Raw genomic sequence first — 16432 nt, 5'->3', positions numbered from 1 at the left:
AGGAGTTTCAAGAAGACAAGCAGAACTCTCCCATCCCCTTTCAACATTCTGAGGATTGTTCCCTCCACAATGATCTGGGCAACTCCTATAAAACCCCCAACACTCCCTTCCCTTTCAATGTGCAACACCTGCCCTTTTACCACCCCTCACCATTCAGAACCCCAAACAGTGACTTACTTGTATTACATTAAATTTCAATACTGTATTTACTGCTCAGTGTGATCTGCTCTACACCGGCTGTTCAGCACTTTACAGCCTTCTGGAATCAACACTTGAGTTCAACGACTTCAAGCAGTAATCCCTGCCCTCATTTTGATTCCCTTCCCTTTGCAGGTTTTAACTTAAACTGTTCTCTTATTTTTACGTTCGGCTGATAGTTGTTGATTCTGCCATTCACACCTCCTCTAGACACAACTTCTGTTTCCTTTCTTGTCCCATTACCACTTTGCTTACTGTATAGCTAGAAGTTTGAATTCCAGTGCTGTCACAGGTAAGATTCAAGGGTTATCAATAGAACATTAACTTTGGTCTTTCAGGGAATCGAAAGATATGGGGAGCAGGTGCGAAAGTGGAGTTGAATCCGAAGACCAGCCACGATCGTGTTGAATGGCTCGACAGGCCATTTGGTCTATCCTGCTCTTATATCTGTATGTCCTTTCATATTCAGGCCAGCATTTTTAAATAGGACTCTAGCACCTCAAGACTAGTTATGCAACAAACCCAACTAAACTTGAATCATGAGGCAGCTCCATCCAGGGCCAAGAAGCAAATTTTAATTTCAGCAGGTACTTGTTAATTTGATGGTGGGATATATTTCCCGAGGAGATACACCAGGACTCTACTGGATAACAAATTTCACACCATCAGCACACTCACACAATATAAAAAGCTTAGAACCACATATTTACTAACATTTTGCTAAAAGGCTTGTCAAATACTCATTGTTTAGACTGTTAGCTCCTCTTATTGAGGTTTATGAAAACATGCAGCTTAGTTCTACTTGTGAGATTGACTGTAACTTGCTCATCACTTTCGTTTGCTAGTTGAGTCCCTCATTTGTGGAAATGCATTGTTGTTGAGCACCTAGATTCAAAGGTTAGGCTTAAAATGAGGTTGGCAAGGTCCTCAGGGAGTTTATACTTATTTGGCAGTATAGAAGTCATCAAACAAAGGTAGAATATACATGGCCAATTACAAATAAAAAGCACTGTATATGAATCTTAGTCTGTGGCTCAGTTGGTAGCACACTCGCCTCTCAATCCAAGGTTCTGGGTTCAAAATCCATCCCAGGCAGGTTTGAGTGCAAAAATCTAGATTGACAAACCAATACAGCACTAAGGAGTGCTGCATTGTTGGAGATGTTGTCTTTCGGATGAGATGTTAAACTGAGGCCCCTTCTGCCTGCTTAGATGGGTGGCACTATTTCGAAGAACAGGAAATTATCTCTGGTGTCCTGATTAATACTCACCCCCAGTCAACATCACATAAAACAGGTTATATGGTCATTATCACATTGCTGTTTTTGAGAGTCTGGTTTGGTGCAAATTAACTGTCATGTTCATGCTGCTGCAAGACAACAGTGACTACACTTTAATAAATATTTCACTGTTCAAGAAAAGTGCTATATAAGTGCAACTCTCCCTTTTGCCAATGTTTGTTTTCAATATGCAAACAATTAATCATTAGAAATACCGCCCACTTGCACCAAAAGTAGCACATTTCTCCAAGAGTACAATTAGCATAATGAAACACAAATTGTTGGAATATCCTGGCCAATATTTAACACTTGACTAACATCACTAATACAGGTGATCTGGTCATTATTACATTGTTGTATGTAGGAGTTTGCTGTGTGCAGATTGGCTGCCAGGCTTCCTACTTCATGACAGTGGCTACACTTAAAGTGTATATGGCCATAAAGCTCTTTGAGAGATGTGGAAGTTTTGTAAGGTGCTAGATAAATGCAAGTCTTTGTTTTTAAACTTTATGTTGCTCCCATTTACAGGGCCTGAAAGTGTCTTGTTTTACATAGGATCATCAGAAATGGGAGCAGTCATCCATTCAGCCCCTCGAGCCTGCTCCACCATTCAACTAGATCATGGCTGATCTTCTACCTCAACACCATCTCCCCACACTATCCCCATATCTCTTGATATCTTTAATATCTAGAAATCAATCTCTGTCTTGAACATTCTCAGTGACAGTCTTCACAGACCTCTAAGGTAGAGAATTCCAAAGATTCACCACCCTCCGAGTGAAGAAATTTCTCTTCATCCCAGTCCCAGAGGAGAGTGTGAAATGAGAATCCTGGGACAGGCAGTCAGCAGCACCTGAGAGTGCGAGAGGACCACCCTGGGATGGACTGTCAGTAGCACTTAGCGGATCTAGCCTGTACTCAAGCAGAAGTAAAAGTAAAATAAAAGCAAGGGTCCATATTCTATTTAGTTAAGATATGTCTGGGGAGCTCAGTTCCGTGATTGGCACATCCTGCGCTATGTGAGAAATCCTAGACACTCCTGGCCGTCTGGATGACCATGTGTGCAGGAAGTGCCTCCAGCTAGAGCAACTTGAGCTCCGGGTTTTGGAGCTTGAGCGGCAACTGGGGCCACTATGGCGCATTCACGAGGCTGAGGGGTTTGTGGATAGCATGTTTCAGGAAGTGGTCACCCCACAGCTTAAGTGCAAGCAAAGGGAGCGGGAGACCGCCAGACAGAAGAACGGGACCAGGCAGGTAGTGAGGGAATCTCCCAAGTGCATCTTGCTCGCAAAACATTTTTCGGCCTTGGAAAATGGTGAGAGTGACGGTTCCTCTGTGGAGGCCAACCAGAGCCAAGGCCATGGCACTGTGGGTGGTCCAGCTGCGGGGGGGGGGGGGGGGGGGGGGGGGGGGGGGGGGGGGGGGGGGGGGGGGGGGGGGGGGGGGGGGGGGGGGGGGGGGAAGAGTGTGGAAGGGCAATAGTAGTAGGGGATTCGTTAGTGAGCAGAGCAGACAGGCGCTTCTGCGACCATTAACATGATTCCAGGATGGTATGATGCCTCCCGGGTGCCAGGATCAAGGGCATTCTGAGGGGGGAGGGTGAACAGCCAGAGGTCATGTCCGTGTTGGGACCAATGACATAGGAAGAAAGAGAAATGAGGTCCTGCAAGCAGACTTCAGGGAATTAGGTAGGAAATTGAAAAGCAGGACTTCAAGGGTAGTAATCTCTAGATTACTCCCGGTGCCATGCAGTAGTGACTACAGTAACAGAAGAATAGAGCAGATGAATGCGTGGCTGGAGAGATGGTATAGGAAGGGGGTCTTTAGATGCCTAGGGCATTGGGACCGTTTCTGGGGGAGGTGGGACCTGTACAAGTTGGACAGGTTACATCAGAACAGGAATGTGACCAACATCCTCACAGGAAGGATTGTTAATACTGTTGGGGCAGATTTAAACTAAATTGGCAGGGATGTGGCATCCTGAAAAGTGGTTCAGAGGGGAACTGAGATGGAATTAGAAGTTAAACACTAGTGAGTGAGTCTGGAAGGCAGAGGAAACATAGGCTAGATAAGAAAGAAGTGAGTTTAGTAAGGCTAAATGGAATATATTTTAATGCAAGGAGCCTGAGGAATAAGATAGATGAGCGGAGGGCACAGATAGGCATGTGGGAGTATGATACCATAACTGTGACCAGACTTGGCTAAAAGGGCAAGATTGGCAGCTCAACATTCCTGGTTATAGGGTATTCAGACGAAATAGAGAGGGGGATAGAAGAGGAGGGAGTGTGGCAATATTGATCAGGAATCAATTATATCAGGGAGGGGGTATGATATCTTGGAAGGATTATCAAATGAGCCATATGGGTAGAAGTAAAAAAACACAAAAGGGGCAAACACGCTGTTGGGTGTGTACTATTGGCCCCCAAATATTCAGGGAGACATAGAAGATCAAATATGTAATCAAATTTCAGAGAAGTGTAAGAATAATAAGGCAGTAATAGTAGGGGATTTTAACTACCCAAATATTAACTGGGATAGTTTTAGTGTGCAAGGTAGGGAGGAAGCAAAATTCTTAAGTTGCCTCCAGGATAACGTTTTAGCCAGTATGTAGAAAGCCCAATAAGAGAGGAGGCAGTTCTGGACCTACTTTTCGGAAATGAGCCCGGGCAGGTGGAAGGCGTATCAAGAAGAGAGCTTTTTGGAGATGGTGACCATAACTCAGCTAGGTTTAGGATAGTTATGGAAAAGGATAAGGTTGGGCCGGGAATAAAAATTCTAAACTAGGGAAATGCTAATTTTACTAAGATCAGATACAATTTGGCCCAAGTGGATTGGGAGCAATTACTTGCAGATAAAATTGGGTTAGAGCAGTGGGAGGCATTCAAGGAGGAAATAGTGAGTGTACAGGGCAAATATGTTTCCATAAAGACAAAGGCAGGGACCATGTCAGGAGAACCCTGGATGTCAAGGGATATAAAGGTTATGATTAAGGAAAAAAGATGAGTTTATGGCTGATAACAAGAGCTCAATATGGCAGAGTCCCTAGGGGTATAAAAAGTGCAGGGGGAACTTAAAAAGGAAATTAGGATAACTAATTGGTAGATGGAATATAGGAAAACCCAAAGGGGTTTTTAAAATATATAAAGAGCAAGAGAATAATTAGGGAAAGAGTAGGGCCAATTAGAAGTAATCTGTGTGGGGAACCAGAAGACATAGGTACAGTCCTCAATGAATACTTTGCATTGGTATTCACAATGGAAAAGGACGATGCAGGTAGAGAGAGTGGAGGACTGTGAAATATTAGAGGAAACTAACACAGAGAGAGGAGGTACGAGTGGGTTTAGTGACCTTAAAAGTGGTTAAATCCGCAGTCCCAAATGTGATGTATCCCAGGCTGTTGAGGGAGGTAAGGGAAGAGATATCAGAGGCCCTGGCAGTAATTTTCAAATCCTCTCTGGCCACAGGTGAGGTGCCAGAGGACTGCTAACGTCCAATTATTAAAAAAGGGAGGAAGGGACAGACTAGGAAATTACAGGCCAGTCAGTCTAACCTCAGTGGTGAAAAATTTACTGGAAAGAATTCTGAGGGGCAGAATATATCTGCACTTGGAGAGACATGGATTAATCAGGGATAGTCAGCATGGATTTGTTAAGGGAACGTTGTGCTTTTCAAATTTGATCAAACGTTTTGAGGAGGTAACCAGGAGTGTTGATGAGGGTAATGCATTTGATGTGGTCTACATGGACTTTAGCAAAGCTTTTGATAAGGTCCCTCATGGCAGACTGGTCAAGAAAGTAAGAGTCCATGGGATCCAAGGCATATTGGGTCCAAAATTGGCTGAGAAGCAGGAAGCAGAGGGTGATGGTAGAGGGATGTTTCTGTAACTGAAAGTCTGTTTCCAATGGGGTTCTGCAGGGCTCAGTGCTGGGGCCTTTGCTGTTTGTGGTGTAAATAAATGATTTGGACTTACATGTAGGGGGTATGATCAAGTAGTTCGTGGATGACACAAGAATTGGTAGGATGGTAAATAGTGAGGAGGATAGCTGTAAAGTGCAGGAGGATATCAATGGACTGGTCAGGTGGACAGAGCAATGGCAAGTGGAATTCAACCCAGAAAAGTGGGAGGTAATGCACTTGGGGAGGGCTAACAAGACAAGGGATTATGCTATGAATCCTGGATAGGATAGGACCCTGGAATGTGCCGAAGATCAGAGGGACCTTGGTGTGGCATATCTACAGATCCCTGAAGGTGGCAGAGCAGGTAGATAAGGTAGTTAAGAAGGCATATGGGATGCTTACCTTTATTAGCCGAGGTATAGAATACAAGAGCAGGGAGGTTATGCTGGAACTGTATAAAATGCTGGTTAGGCCACAACTGGAGAACTGCGTGCAATTCTGGTCACCACATTACAGGAAGGATGTGATTGCACTGGAGAGGGTGCAGAGGAGATTTACCAAGATGCTGCCTGGGCTGGAAGGTCTGAGTTATGAGGAAAGATTGGATAGGCTGGGGTTGTTTTCCTTGGAGCAGCAAAGATTGAGAGGGGACCTGATAGAGGCGCATAAGATTATGAGGGGCATAGATAGGGTGGGTAGGAAGGCACTTTTTCCATTATTTGAGGAGTCAATAACCAGGGGCCATAGATTTAAGGTAAGAGGTAGAAGGCCAAGAGAGAAGTTGAGGAGAACTTTTTCACCCAGAGGGTGGTGGGAATCCGGAACTTACTGCCTGAAGGGGTGATGGAGTCAGGAACTCTCGTAACATTTAAGATATATTTAGATATTTACTTGCATTGCCATAGCCTCCAGGGCAATGAGGCAAGCGCTGGAAAATGGGATTAGTGTAGTCAGATCATTATTGACCAGCGTGGACACGATGGGCCAAATGGCCTCCTTCTGTACTCTAAACGTCTATGAGTCAGTATTAAATCTCCTTATTCAGATACTGCGTTCCCTGTTTCTGGATTTCTCTGTCAGGGAAAAATCCCCCCGCAAGGGCACCCACTCACCACCGGATCCCTCCCCCCAATCCACCCCCTCCTCCTCCCGCCTCCCTCCAAACCACCCACTCCTCCTCCCGCCTCCCTCCAAACCACCCCCTCCTCCTCCCGCCTCCCTCCAAACCACCCCCTCCTCCTCCCGCCTCCCTCCAAACCACCCCCTCCTCCTCCCGCCTCCCTCCAAACCACCCCCTGCCGCCTCCAAACCACCCACTCCTCCTCCCCACCACCCCCTCCCTCCAATCCTGACCCCTCCTCCTCCTGCCCCTCCCAACCACCCCCTCCTGCCCCTCCCTCCCAACCACCCCCTCCCCCTCCCTCCCACCCCCTCCCACCCTCCCACTCCCCACCACCCCCTCCCTCCCATCCCACTCCCCACCACCCCCTCCCATCCCCTCCTTCCCAACCACCCCCTCCTCCTCCCCCCCAACCACCCCCTCCTCCCCCCCAACCACCCCCTCCACCTCCCCCTCCTACCCCCAACCAGCCCCTCCTCCCCCCCAACCAGCCCCTCCTCCCCCTCCACCTCCCCCCAACCACCCCGCCACCTCCCCCCAACCACCCCCTCCTCCCCCCCCAACCACCCCCTCCTCCCCCCCCAACCACCCCCTCCTCCCCCCCCAACCACCCTCTCCTCCCCCCCCACCTACCCCCAACCACCCCCACCCCCACCCCCCACCTACCCCCAACCACCCCCACCTCGCTCCAACCACCCCCTCCACCTCCCCCCAACCACCCCCTCCTCCTCCCCCCAACCACCCCCTCCTCCTCCCCCCAACCACCCCCTCCTCCTCCCCCCAACCACCCCCTCCTCCTCCCCCCAACCAACCCCTCCTCCCCCCCACCTCGCCCCCAACCAACCCCTCCTCCCCCCCAACCACGCCCCCAACCACCCCCTCCCCCCCCCAACCACCCCCTCCCCCCCCAACCACGCCCCCAACCACCCCCTCCTCCCCCCCAACCACCCCCTCCTCCCCCTCCTCCCCCCCAACCACGCCCCCAACCACGCCCCCAACCACCCCCTCCTCCCCCCCAACCACCCCCTCCTCCCCCCCAACCACGCCCCCAACCACCCCCTCCTCCCCCCCAACCACGCCCCCAACCACCCCCTCCTCCCCCCCAACCACCCCCTCCTCCCCCCCAACCACGCCCCCAACCACCCCCTCCTCCCCCCCAACCACGCCCCAACCACCCCCTCCTCCCCCCCAACCACGCCCCCAACCACCCCCTCCTCCCCCCCAACCACGCCCCCAACCACCCCCTCCTCCCCCCCAACCACGCCCCCAACCACCCCCTCCTCCCCCCCAACCACGCCCCCAACCACCCCCTCCTCCCCCCCAACCACGCCCCCAACCACCCCCTCCTCCCCCCAACCACGCCCCCAACCACCCCCTCCTCCCCCCCAACCACGCCCCCAACCACCCCCTCCTCCCCCCCAACCACGCCCCCAACCACCCCCTCCTCCCCCCCAACCACGCCCCCAACCACCCCCTCCTCCCCCCCAACCACGCCCCCAACCACCCCCTCCTCCCCCCCAACCTCGCTCCCAACCACCCCCTCCTCCCCCCCAACCTCGCCCCCAACCACCCCCTCCTCCCCCCCAACCTCGCCCCCAACCACCCCCTCCTCCCCCCCAACCACCCCCTCCTCCCCCCCAACCTTGCCCCCAACCACCCCCTCCTCCCCCCCAACCTCGCCCCAACCACTCCCTCCCCCTCAACCACCCCCTCCTCACCACTCCGCCCTCCCTCCCCACCACACCCGCCCTCCCCCTCTCCCTCCCCACCCCTTCCTCCCCCTCCCCACCAGCCCCTCCCTCCCCACCCCTTCCTCCCCCTCCGTCCCCCTCTCCCTCCCCACCCCTTCCTCCCCCTCCCCACCACCCCCTCCCTCCCCCTCTCCCTCCCCACCCCTTCCTCCCCCTCCCCACCACCCCCTCCCTCCCCCTCTCCCTCCCCACCCCTTCCTGCCCCTCCCCACCACCCCCTCCCTCCCCCTCTCCCTCCCCACCCCTTCCTCCCCCTCCCCACCACCCCCTCCCTCCCCCTCTCCCTCCCCACCCCTTCCTCCCCCTCCCCACCACCCCCTCCCTCCCACCCCTTCCTCCCCCTCCCCACCACCCCCTCCCTCCCCACCCCTTCCTCCCCCTCCCCACCACCCCCTCCCTCCCCACCCCTTCCTCCCCCTCCCCACCACCCCCTCCCTCCCCACCCCTTCCTCCCCCTCCCCACCACCCCCTCCCTCCCCACCCCTTCCTCCCCCTCCCCACCACCCCCTCCCTCCCCACCCCTTCCTCCCCCTCCCCACCACCCCCTCCCTCCCCACCCCTTCCTCCCCCTCCCCACCCCCCCCTCCCTCCCCACCCCTTCCTCCCCCACCCAACCACCCCCTCCCTCCCCACCCCTTCCTCCCCCTCCCCACCACCCCCTCCCTCCCCACCCCTTCCTCCCCCTCCCCACCACCCCCTCCCTCCCCACCCCTTCCTCCCCCTCCCCACCACCCCCTCCCTCCCCACCCCTTCCTCCCCCTCCCCACCACCCCCTCCCTCCCCACCCCTTCCTCCCCCCCCCTCTCCCTCCCCACCCCTTCCTCCCCCTCCCCACCACCCCCTCCCTCCCCCTCTCCCTCCCCACCCCTTCCTCCCTCTCCCCACCACCCCCTCTCTCCCCCTCTCCCTCCCCACCCCTTCCTCCCCCTCCCCACCACCCCCTCCCTCCCCCTCTCCCTCCCCACCACCCCCTCCCTCCCCCTCTCCCTCCCCACCACCCCCTCCCTCCCCCTCTCCCTCCCCACCACCCCCTCCCTCCCCCTCTCCCTCCCCACCCCTTCCTCCCCCTCTCCCTCCCCACCCCTTCCTCCCCCTCCCCACCACCCCCTCCCTCCCCCTCCCCACCACCCCCTCCCTCCCCCTCCCCACCACCCCCTCCCTCCCCCTCTCCCTCCCCACCACCCCCTCCCTCCCCCTCTCCACCACCCCCTCCCTCCCCTCTCCCTCCCCACCACCCCCTCCCTCCCCCTCTCCCTCCCCACCCCTTCCTCCCCCTCTCCCTCCCCACCACCCCCCTCCCTCCCCCTCTCCCTCCCCACCCCTTCCTCCCCCTCCCCACCACCCCCTCCCTCCCCCTCTCCCTCCCCACCCCTTCCTCCCCCTCCCCACCACCCCCTCCCTCCCCCTCTCCCTCCCCACCCCTTCCTCCCCCTCCCCACCACCCCCTCCCTCCCCCTCTCCCTCCCCACCCCTTCCTCCCCCTCCCCACCACCCCCTCCCTCCCCCTCTCCCTCCCCACCCCTTCCTCCCCCTCCCCACCACCCCCTCCCTCCCCCTCTCCCTCCCCACCCCTTCCTCCCCCTCCCCACCACCCCCTCCCTCCCCCTCTCCCTCCCCACCCCTTCCTCCCCCTCCCCACCACCCCCCTCCCTCCCCCTCTCCCTCCCCACCCCTTCCTCCCCCTCCCCACCACCCCCTCCCTCCCCCTCTCCCTCCCCACCCCTTCCTCCCCCTCCCCACCACCCCCTCCCTCCCCCTCCCCCTCCCCACCCCTTCCTCCCCCTCCCCACCACCCCCTCCCTCCCCCTCCCCCTCCCCACCCCTTCCTCCCCCTCCCCACCACCCCCTCCCTCCCCCTCTCCCTCCCCACCCCTTCCTCCCCCTCCCCACCACCCCCTCCCTCCCCCTCTCCCTCCCCACCCCTTCCTCCCCCTCCCCACCACCCCCTCCCTCCCCCTCTCCCTCCCCACCCCTTCCTCCCCCTCCCACCACCCCCTCCCTCCCCCTCTCCCTCCCCACCCCTTCCTCCCCCTCCCCACCACCCCCTCCCTCCCCCTCTCCCTCCCCACCCCTTCCTCCCCCTCCCCACCACCCCCTCCCTCCCCCTCTCCCTCCCCACCCCTTCCTCCCCCTCCCCACCACCCCCTCCCTCCCCCTCTCCCTCCCCACCCCTTCCTCCCCCTCCCCACCACCCCCTCCCTCCCCCTCTCCCTCCCCACCCCTTCCTCCCCCTCCCCACCACCCCCTCCCTCCCCCTCTCCCTCCCCACCCCTTCCTCCCCCTCCCCACCACCCCCTCCCTCCCCCTCTCCCTCCCCACCCCTTCCTCCCCCTCCCCACCACCCCCTCCCTCCCCCTCTCCCTCCCCACCCCTTCCTCCCCCTCCCCACCACCCCCTCCCTCCCCCTCTCCCTCTCCACCCCTTCCTCCCCACCACCCCCTCCCTCCCCCTCTCCCTCCCTCTCCCTCCCCACCCCTTCCTCCCCCTCCCCACCACCCCCCTCCCCCCTTCCTCCCCCTCCCCACCACCCCCTCCCCCCCTCCCCCTCCCCACCCCCTCTTCCCCCTCCCCACCACCCTCCCCCTCTCCCTCCCTCCAAACCACCCCCTCCTCCCCCTCCCTCTCCCTCCCTCCAAACCACCCCCTCCTCCCCCCTCCCCTTTGCCCCCATGCCCCCTGCAGATCCTCCCTCTTTCCCCCACCCCCCCCGACCCGACCCGACCTGACCTGACCCGACCACCCAGGGATCCTCTCCTCCTCTCCCCGCTCCCGGTAACATCGAAACTGCCCGGCCTCTGTTGCCTTCCCCTGACTGTTTGATGGGGGGGGGGGGGGGGCGGGCTTGCTTGCCAGGGCGGTGAATGAGTATCGCGGCCTGTTTCTTACCGGCTGGGCTGCTCGGTGTGCTGGAGGCTCCATCTGCCCGGCCTCTCGGAACCTTGTTTTCAAACCGCCGCCATCTTGTAACGGAGCCGCTTTAAGGCGCGAGCGCCTGGGCTGCGGGTCGCGTTCATCGTCACCTCCTAACGTTCTGCGTCACACGCAACTGCGCAGCGTCCTTTTTCACTTGAGGGAATCTCACCCCGGGGAGACCTGTCAATCAAAAACAAAAACAGAAATACCTGGAAAAACTCAGCAGGTCTGACAGCATCGGCAGAGAAGAAAAGAGTTGACATTTCGAGTCCTCATGACCTTTCAACAAAACTAAGTAGAAATAGGAAAGGGGTGAAATATAAGCTGGTTTGGGGGGGGGGGGGGGGGGGGGGGGCGGGAGGAGGAGGTGGTGGTGCGGGTGGTTGTTGGGACAAGCAAGCAGTGATAGAAGGGGATAACCAAAAGATGTAACAGACAAAAGATCAAAGAGGCGTTGAAGGTGGTGATATAATCTAAAAGAATGTGCTAATTAAGAGTGGAGAGCAGGACAAGCAACGTAGCTCTAGTGGAGGTGGGATGAAATAAACCATGGGTGGAATACATTTAAAAATAATGGAAATAGGTGGGAAAAGAAAAATCGATATAAATTATTGGAAAAAAAACAAAAGGGAGGGGGAAGAAACAGAAAGAGGGTGGAGATGGAGGAGGGAGGTCAAGATGTAAAGTTGTTGAACTCAATATTCAGTCCGGAAGGCTGTAAAGTGCCTAGTCGGAAGATGAGGTGCGTTGAGCTTCACTGGAACAATGCAGCAAGCCAAGGACGGACATGTGGGCAAGAGAGCAGGGTGGGCGTTAAAATGGCAAGCGACATGGAGGTCTGGGTCATGCTTGCAGACAGACCAAAGGTGTTCTGCAAAGCGGTCACCCAGTCTGCGTTTGGTCTCTCCAATGTAGAGGAAACCGCATTGGGAGCAACGAATGCAGTAGACTAAGTTGAAGGAAATGCAAGTGAAATACTGCTTCACTTGAAAGGAGTGTTTGGGCCCTTGGACGGTGAGGAGAGAGGAAGTGAAGGGGCAGGTGTTGCATATTTTGCGTGGGCATGGGGAGGTGACATAGGTGGGGGTTGAGGAGTAGGGGGTGAAGGAGGAGTGGACCAGGTGTCCCGGAGGGAACGATCCCTACGGAATGGCGGCTGGTGGGTGAAGGGAAGATGTGTTTGGTGGTGGCATCATGCTGGAGTTGGCGGAAATGGCGGAGGATGATCCTTTGAATGCAGAGGCTGGTGGGGTGATAAGTGAGGATAAGGGGGACCCTATCATGTTTCTGGGAGGGAGGAGAAGGCGTGAGGGCGGATGCGCAGGAGATGGGCCGCACACGGTTGAGGACCCTGTCAACTACCGTGGGTGGAAAACCTTGGTTAAGGAAAAGGAGAACATGTTATAGGAACTGTTTTTGAAGGTAGCATCATCAGAACAGATGCAACGGAGGCGAAGGAACTGAGAGAATGGGATGGAGTCCTTACAGGAAGTGGGGTGTGAGGAGCTGTAGTCGAGGTGGCTGTGGGAGTCAGTAGGCTTGTAATGGATATTGGTGGACTTCTATCGCCAGAAATTGAGACAGAGAGGTCAAGGAAGGGAAGGGAAGTGTCAGAGATGGACCATGTGAAAATGATGGAGGGGTGGAGATTGGAAGCAAAATTTAATACATTTTTCCAGGTCCCAACGAGAGCATGAAGCAGCACCAAAGTAATCATCGATGTACCAGAGAAAGAGTTGTGGCAGGGGGCCGGAGTAGGACTGGACCAAGGAATGTTCCACATACCCCATAAAGAGACAAGCATAGCTGGGGCCCATGCGGGTACCCATAGTCACACCTTTTATTTGGAGAAAGTGAGAGGAGTTAAAGGAGAAATTGTTCAGTGTGAGAACAAGTTCAGCCAGACGGAGGAGAGTAGTGGTGGATGGGGATAGAGGTGTAGAGGGATTGGACGTCCATGGTGAAGAGGAGGCGGCTGGGACCAGGGAACTGGAAATTATTGATGTGACATAACGTGTCAGCGAAATCACAGATGTGGGTGGGAAGGGACTGGACAAGGGGAAAGAGAATGGAGTCAAGATAGCGAGAAGCGAGTTCCGTGGGGCAAGAACAGGCTGACACGATCAGTCTGCCGGGACAGTCCTGTTTGTGGATTTTGGGTAGGAGGTAGAAGTGGGCCATCCGAGGTTGGGCGACTATCAGGTTGGAAGCTGTGAGAGGAAGATCTCCAGAGGAGATGAGGTCAGTGACAGTCCTGGAAACAATGGCTTGATGTTCAGTGATGGGGTCATGGTCCAGGGAGAGGTAGGAGGAAGTGTCTGCGAGTTGACGCTAAGCCTCTGCGAGGTAGAGGTCAGTGCGCCAGACAACAACAGCACCACCCTTGTCAGCGGGTGACAATGTTAGGGTTGGACCTGAGAGAATGGAGTGCAGTACGTTCAGAGAGAGACAGGTTAGGATGAGTGAGAGGAGCAGAGAAATTGAGATGACTAATGTCGCGCCGACAGTTCTCAATGAAAAGATCAAGAGAAGGTAAGAATCCAGAGGGAGGGGTCCAGGTGGAGGGAGAATATTGGAGGTGGGTAAAAGGATCCGTTGAACGGGGAGAGGACTCCTGCCCAAAGAAGTGAGCCCGGAGACGAAGGTAGCGGAAGAAGAGTTCAGCATTGTGCCGAGCCCGAAATTCATTGAGATGAGGGCGTAAGGGTATGAGACTGATTCCTTTGCTGAGCACTGAACGTTCAGCGTCGGAGAGGGGAAGGTCAGGGGGTATAGTGAATACCGGGGCTGGGATTGGAAGATGGGGTGGGGATGGAGATCCTGGTGCTTCTGAGCTTGCTTAGATTATGATTGGTGTGTGCACTGCGCATGATTCACTGTGTGCACTGTGCAGCCTCATGTTTAACTGAACTTTGCAGGTTTCCACTTTCTCCGGTAGAATGTGGGAGACGTGCCAGGCCTCATGGTGCCTGGGTTGAGATTAAGGCCTTGGCATAACACCCCTTTGTCCTTTTGTCTATGACATCTTTGGCAATCTCTTCTTTGCCTCCACCTATCACTGGCCCTCTTTCCAGCTCTACCTGTCCCACCCACCTCTACCAGCTTATATTTCACCTCATTTCTATATTTCTTTAGTTCTGATATAGAGTCATACGTACTCAAAACGTTAACTGTCTTCCTCTCCGCAGATGCTGTCAGACCTGCTGAGTTTTCCCAGCTATTTTTGTTTTTGTTTCAGATTCCCAGCATCCGCAGTATTTTGCTTTTATCTTGGCATATAGTGTCGACTAAGGAATGGTAAGGGTCTCTTATGAAAGGTCAGAAAGGCTGACCCTGACTCTGGGAGAGAATTAGCTGGTTTGGTGGCCCCTTGCATTTAACCTCATGTGAAGCACATGCTGGTGAGAGTTGGGAGCCTCCCTGGCACGCATGTTGGTGAGCTGGACTGTGCAGCGCCCTCTTCATCCACTGGCATCTTTTGAGGTGCCTCATGCTCATCTTGCTGCTCTGAGGATACCGCTCATCCAGTGGCCTCCTCTGGCTCCAGCATGTCTCCCCTCTGGAGTGCCAGGTTGTGCAATAGATAGCAAACAATAATGATGTAGGACACCTTTGAGGCTGGGTATTGCAGGGCTCCCCCAAATCTATTGGGACATTGAAACTCTGTCTTCAGAAGGCCAAGGGTCTGTGGCCCCTGTAGTCATATGTGTCCTCTGCCTGTGTGTTGGGATTGCATGCAAGGGTCAGAAGCCACACCTTCAGTGGATACCCCTTGATGCCCAGGATCTGGCCATGATGAGATCAAAGCTGAGGCAATTGGATCTCTTTAAGAATATAGAAGTCATAGCAGTTTCCCAGAAACCTCAGGCACACCTGCAAGATCCACTTATGATGGTCCCAAAGAATTTGAACATTCAGGGAGTGGAGCCCCTTCCTGTTCACAAAGCCTCCTGGCTGCAGTGAGGGAGCCTTGATGGCCACATGAGTACAGTCAATGACCCCCTGCACCTGGGAAACCCAGCCATGGGCCCGAAGCCAACAGCTCTCTCGGCCTGACTGGCCTGATCTGTGTAATTGTGATATACTGACCAGCCTGACAATACATGGCATTGTGATCTCTTTACAGCAATGGGCTGCAGATCGAAGAATTATCTCCAAATGAGCCCCGGAATGAGACACAAACAAAAATGTTGGTTACGCCCTGCTCCTATGGGAACCCATCCAGAGTTGCAAATCCTAGCACACCCTATTCTGATTGGCATCATCATGCGAAAGATTGGCATAATTGCCAACCCTGCCAAACAAACAATGGCCTGTCTAATGCACTTGAGAGCGGCTGACTGAGATTCGGAAAGTGTCTCATAGAAGCATAAGGGTAGATTTTATGGAGGAATAGATTATGCACCCCTCTGACCTAAAAGTTGGTCGGTACCTTGCCGACCAGACATCCAGCTGGCCTGCAGTGATATTACACTGGGGGTAGCCTTAACTGGGCCAGAGTGGGACTCCTGCTCCATGACATTGGAAGTCCCGTCCTAGAGAACTAAAGAGCTGCTGGCCAACCTGATTGGCCCCTCCCATCATGTGACCACACCCCACTCGCCCCTACCCCCACCCCCCCAACCCACTCCACCCCCACTCAGGGACACCCTCTCCCCCTCTGGGTATCCTCTCTCCTCTGAACTTCCTGCCCCACCCCACCATGCCCCCGCACCCTCCCTCCCGGGGACCCTCGTCCCACTCCTGGTAACATTGAAGCAGACTGGCCGTTGTTGCTTCCCCCTGACTGTTTGAAGGGTGGGGAGGACCAGGGCACGCTTGCCACGGCAGTGAATGAACGTTGTGGCCTGTTTCTTTCAGCATGGCCTCGGACTCGGTTGATCGATGTGCCAAAGGCTCCATCTGCCCAGCAGCTCTTAGTCCCAGCAGCACCAAAGGAGAGTAGTGGCCACTGCTGGGACTACAAGCAGACAAGCAGCCTGTTAGACTTCACTTCAATGGGCCATTTGTGTAATCAATAAGGCTTACATGATCAAATTACACATTATATAAGCTCAGTGATGAAAAGCCTTAATTTGTATGTATTATTGGGGTGATTTGTAGACTCTGGGTTCTGTTGTTAAAAAAGACTTAAAGTTGGCATCGCTTTAAGTGCTTTTTTTTAATTAATTCATGGGATGTGAGTGTCACTGGCTAGGACAGAATTTATTGCCCATCGCTAATTTCCCTTGAGAAGGTGGTGGCGGTGCGCAATAATGTAACTTTGAGAAAGAA

General features: G+C 55.1%; 1 protein-coding gene across 1 annotated transcript in view; it reads right to left on the bottom strand.

Moving 5' to 3' along the window:
* Positions 1 to 11257, bottom strand: part of usp44 (ubiquitin specific peptidase 44) — a 52520-nt gene extending 41263 nt beyond the window's left edge. Inside the window, exon 1 of the mRNA XM_041202687.1 lies at positions 11132 to 11257. The gene's annotated coding sequence lies outside the window, so the exon portion shown is untranslated. The remainder of the gene's footprint in view (positions 1 to 11131) is intronic.
* Between the last annotated feature and the right edge of the window lie 5175 nt (positions 11258 to 16432).

The sequence above is a fragment of the Carcharodon carcharias genome, chromosome 13 (genome assembly GCF_017639515.1).
Source record: "Carcharodon carcharias isolate sCarCar2 chromosome 13, sCarCar2.pri, whole genome shotgun sequence".
Classification (NCBI taxonomy): Eukaryota; Metazoa; Chordata; class Chondrichthyes; order Lamniformes; family Lamnidae; genus Carcharodon; species Carcharodon carcharias.
This window is presented reverse-complemented; position numbering and strand designations above follow the sequence as displayed.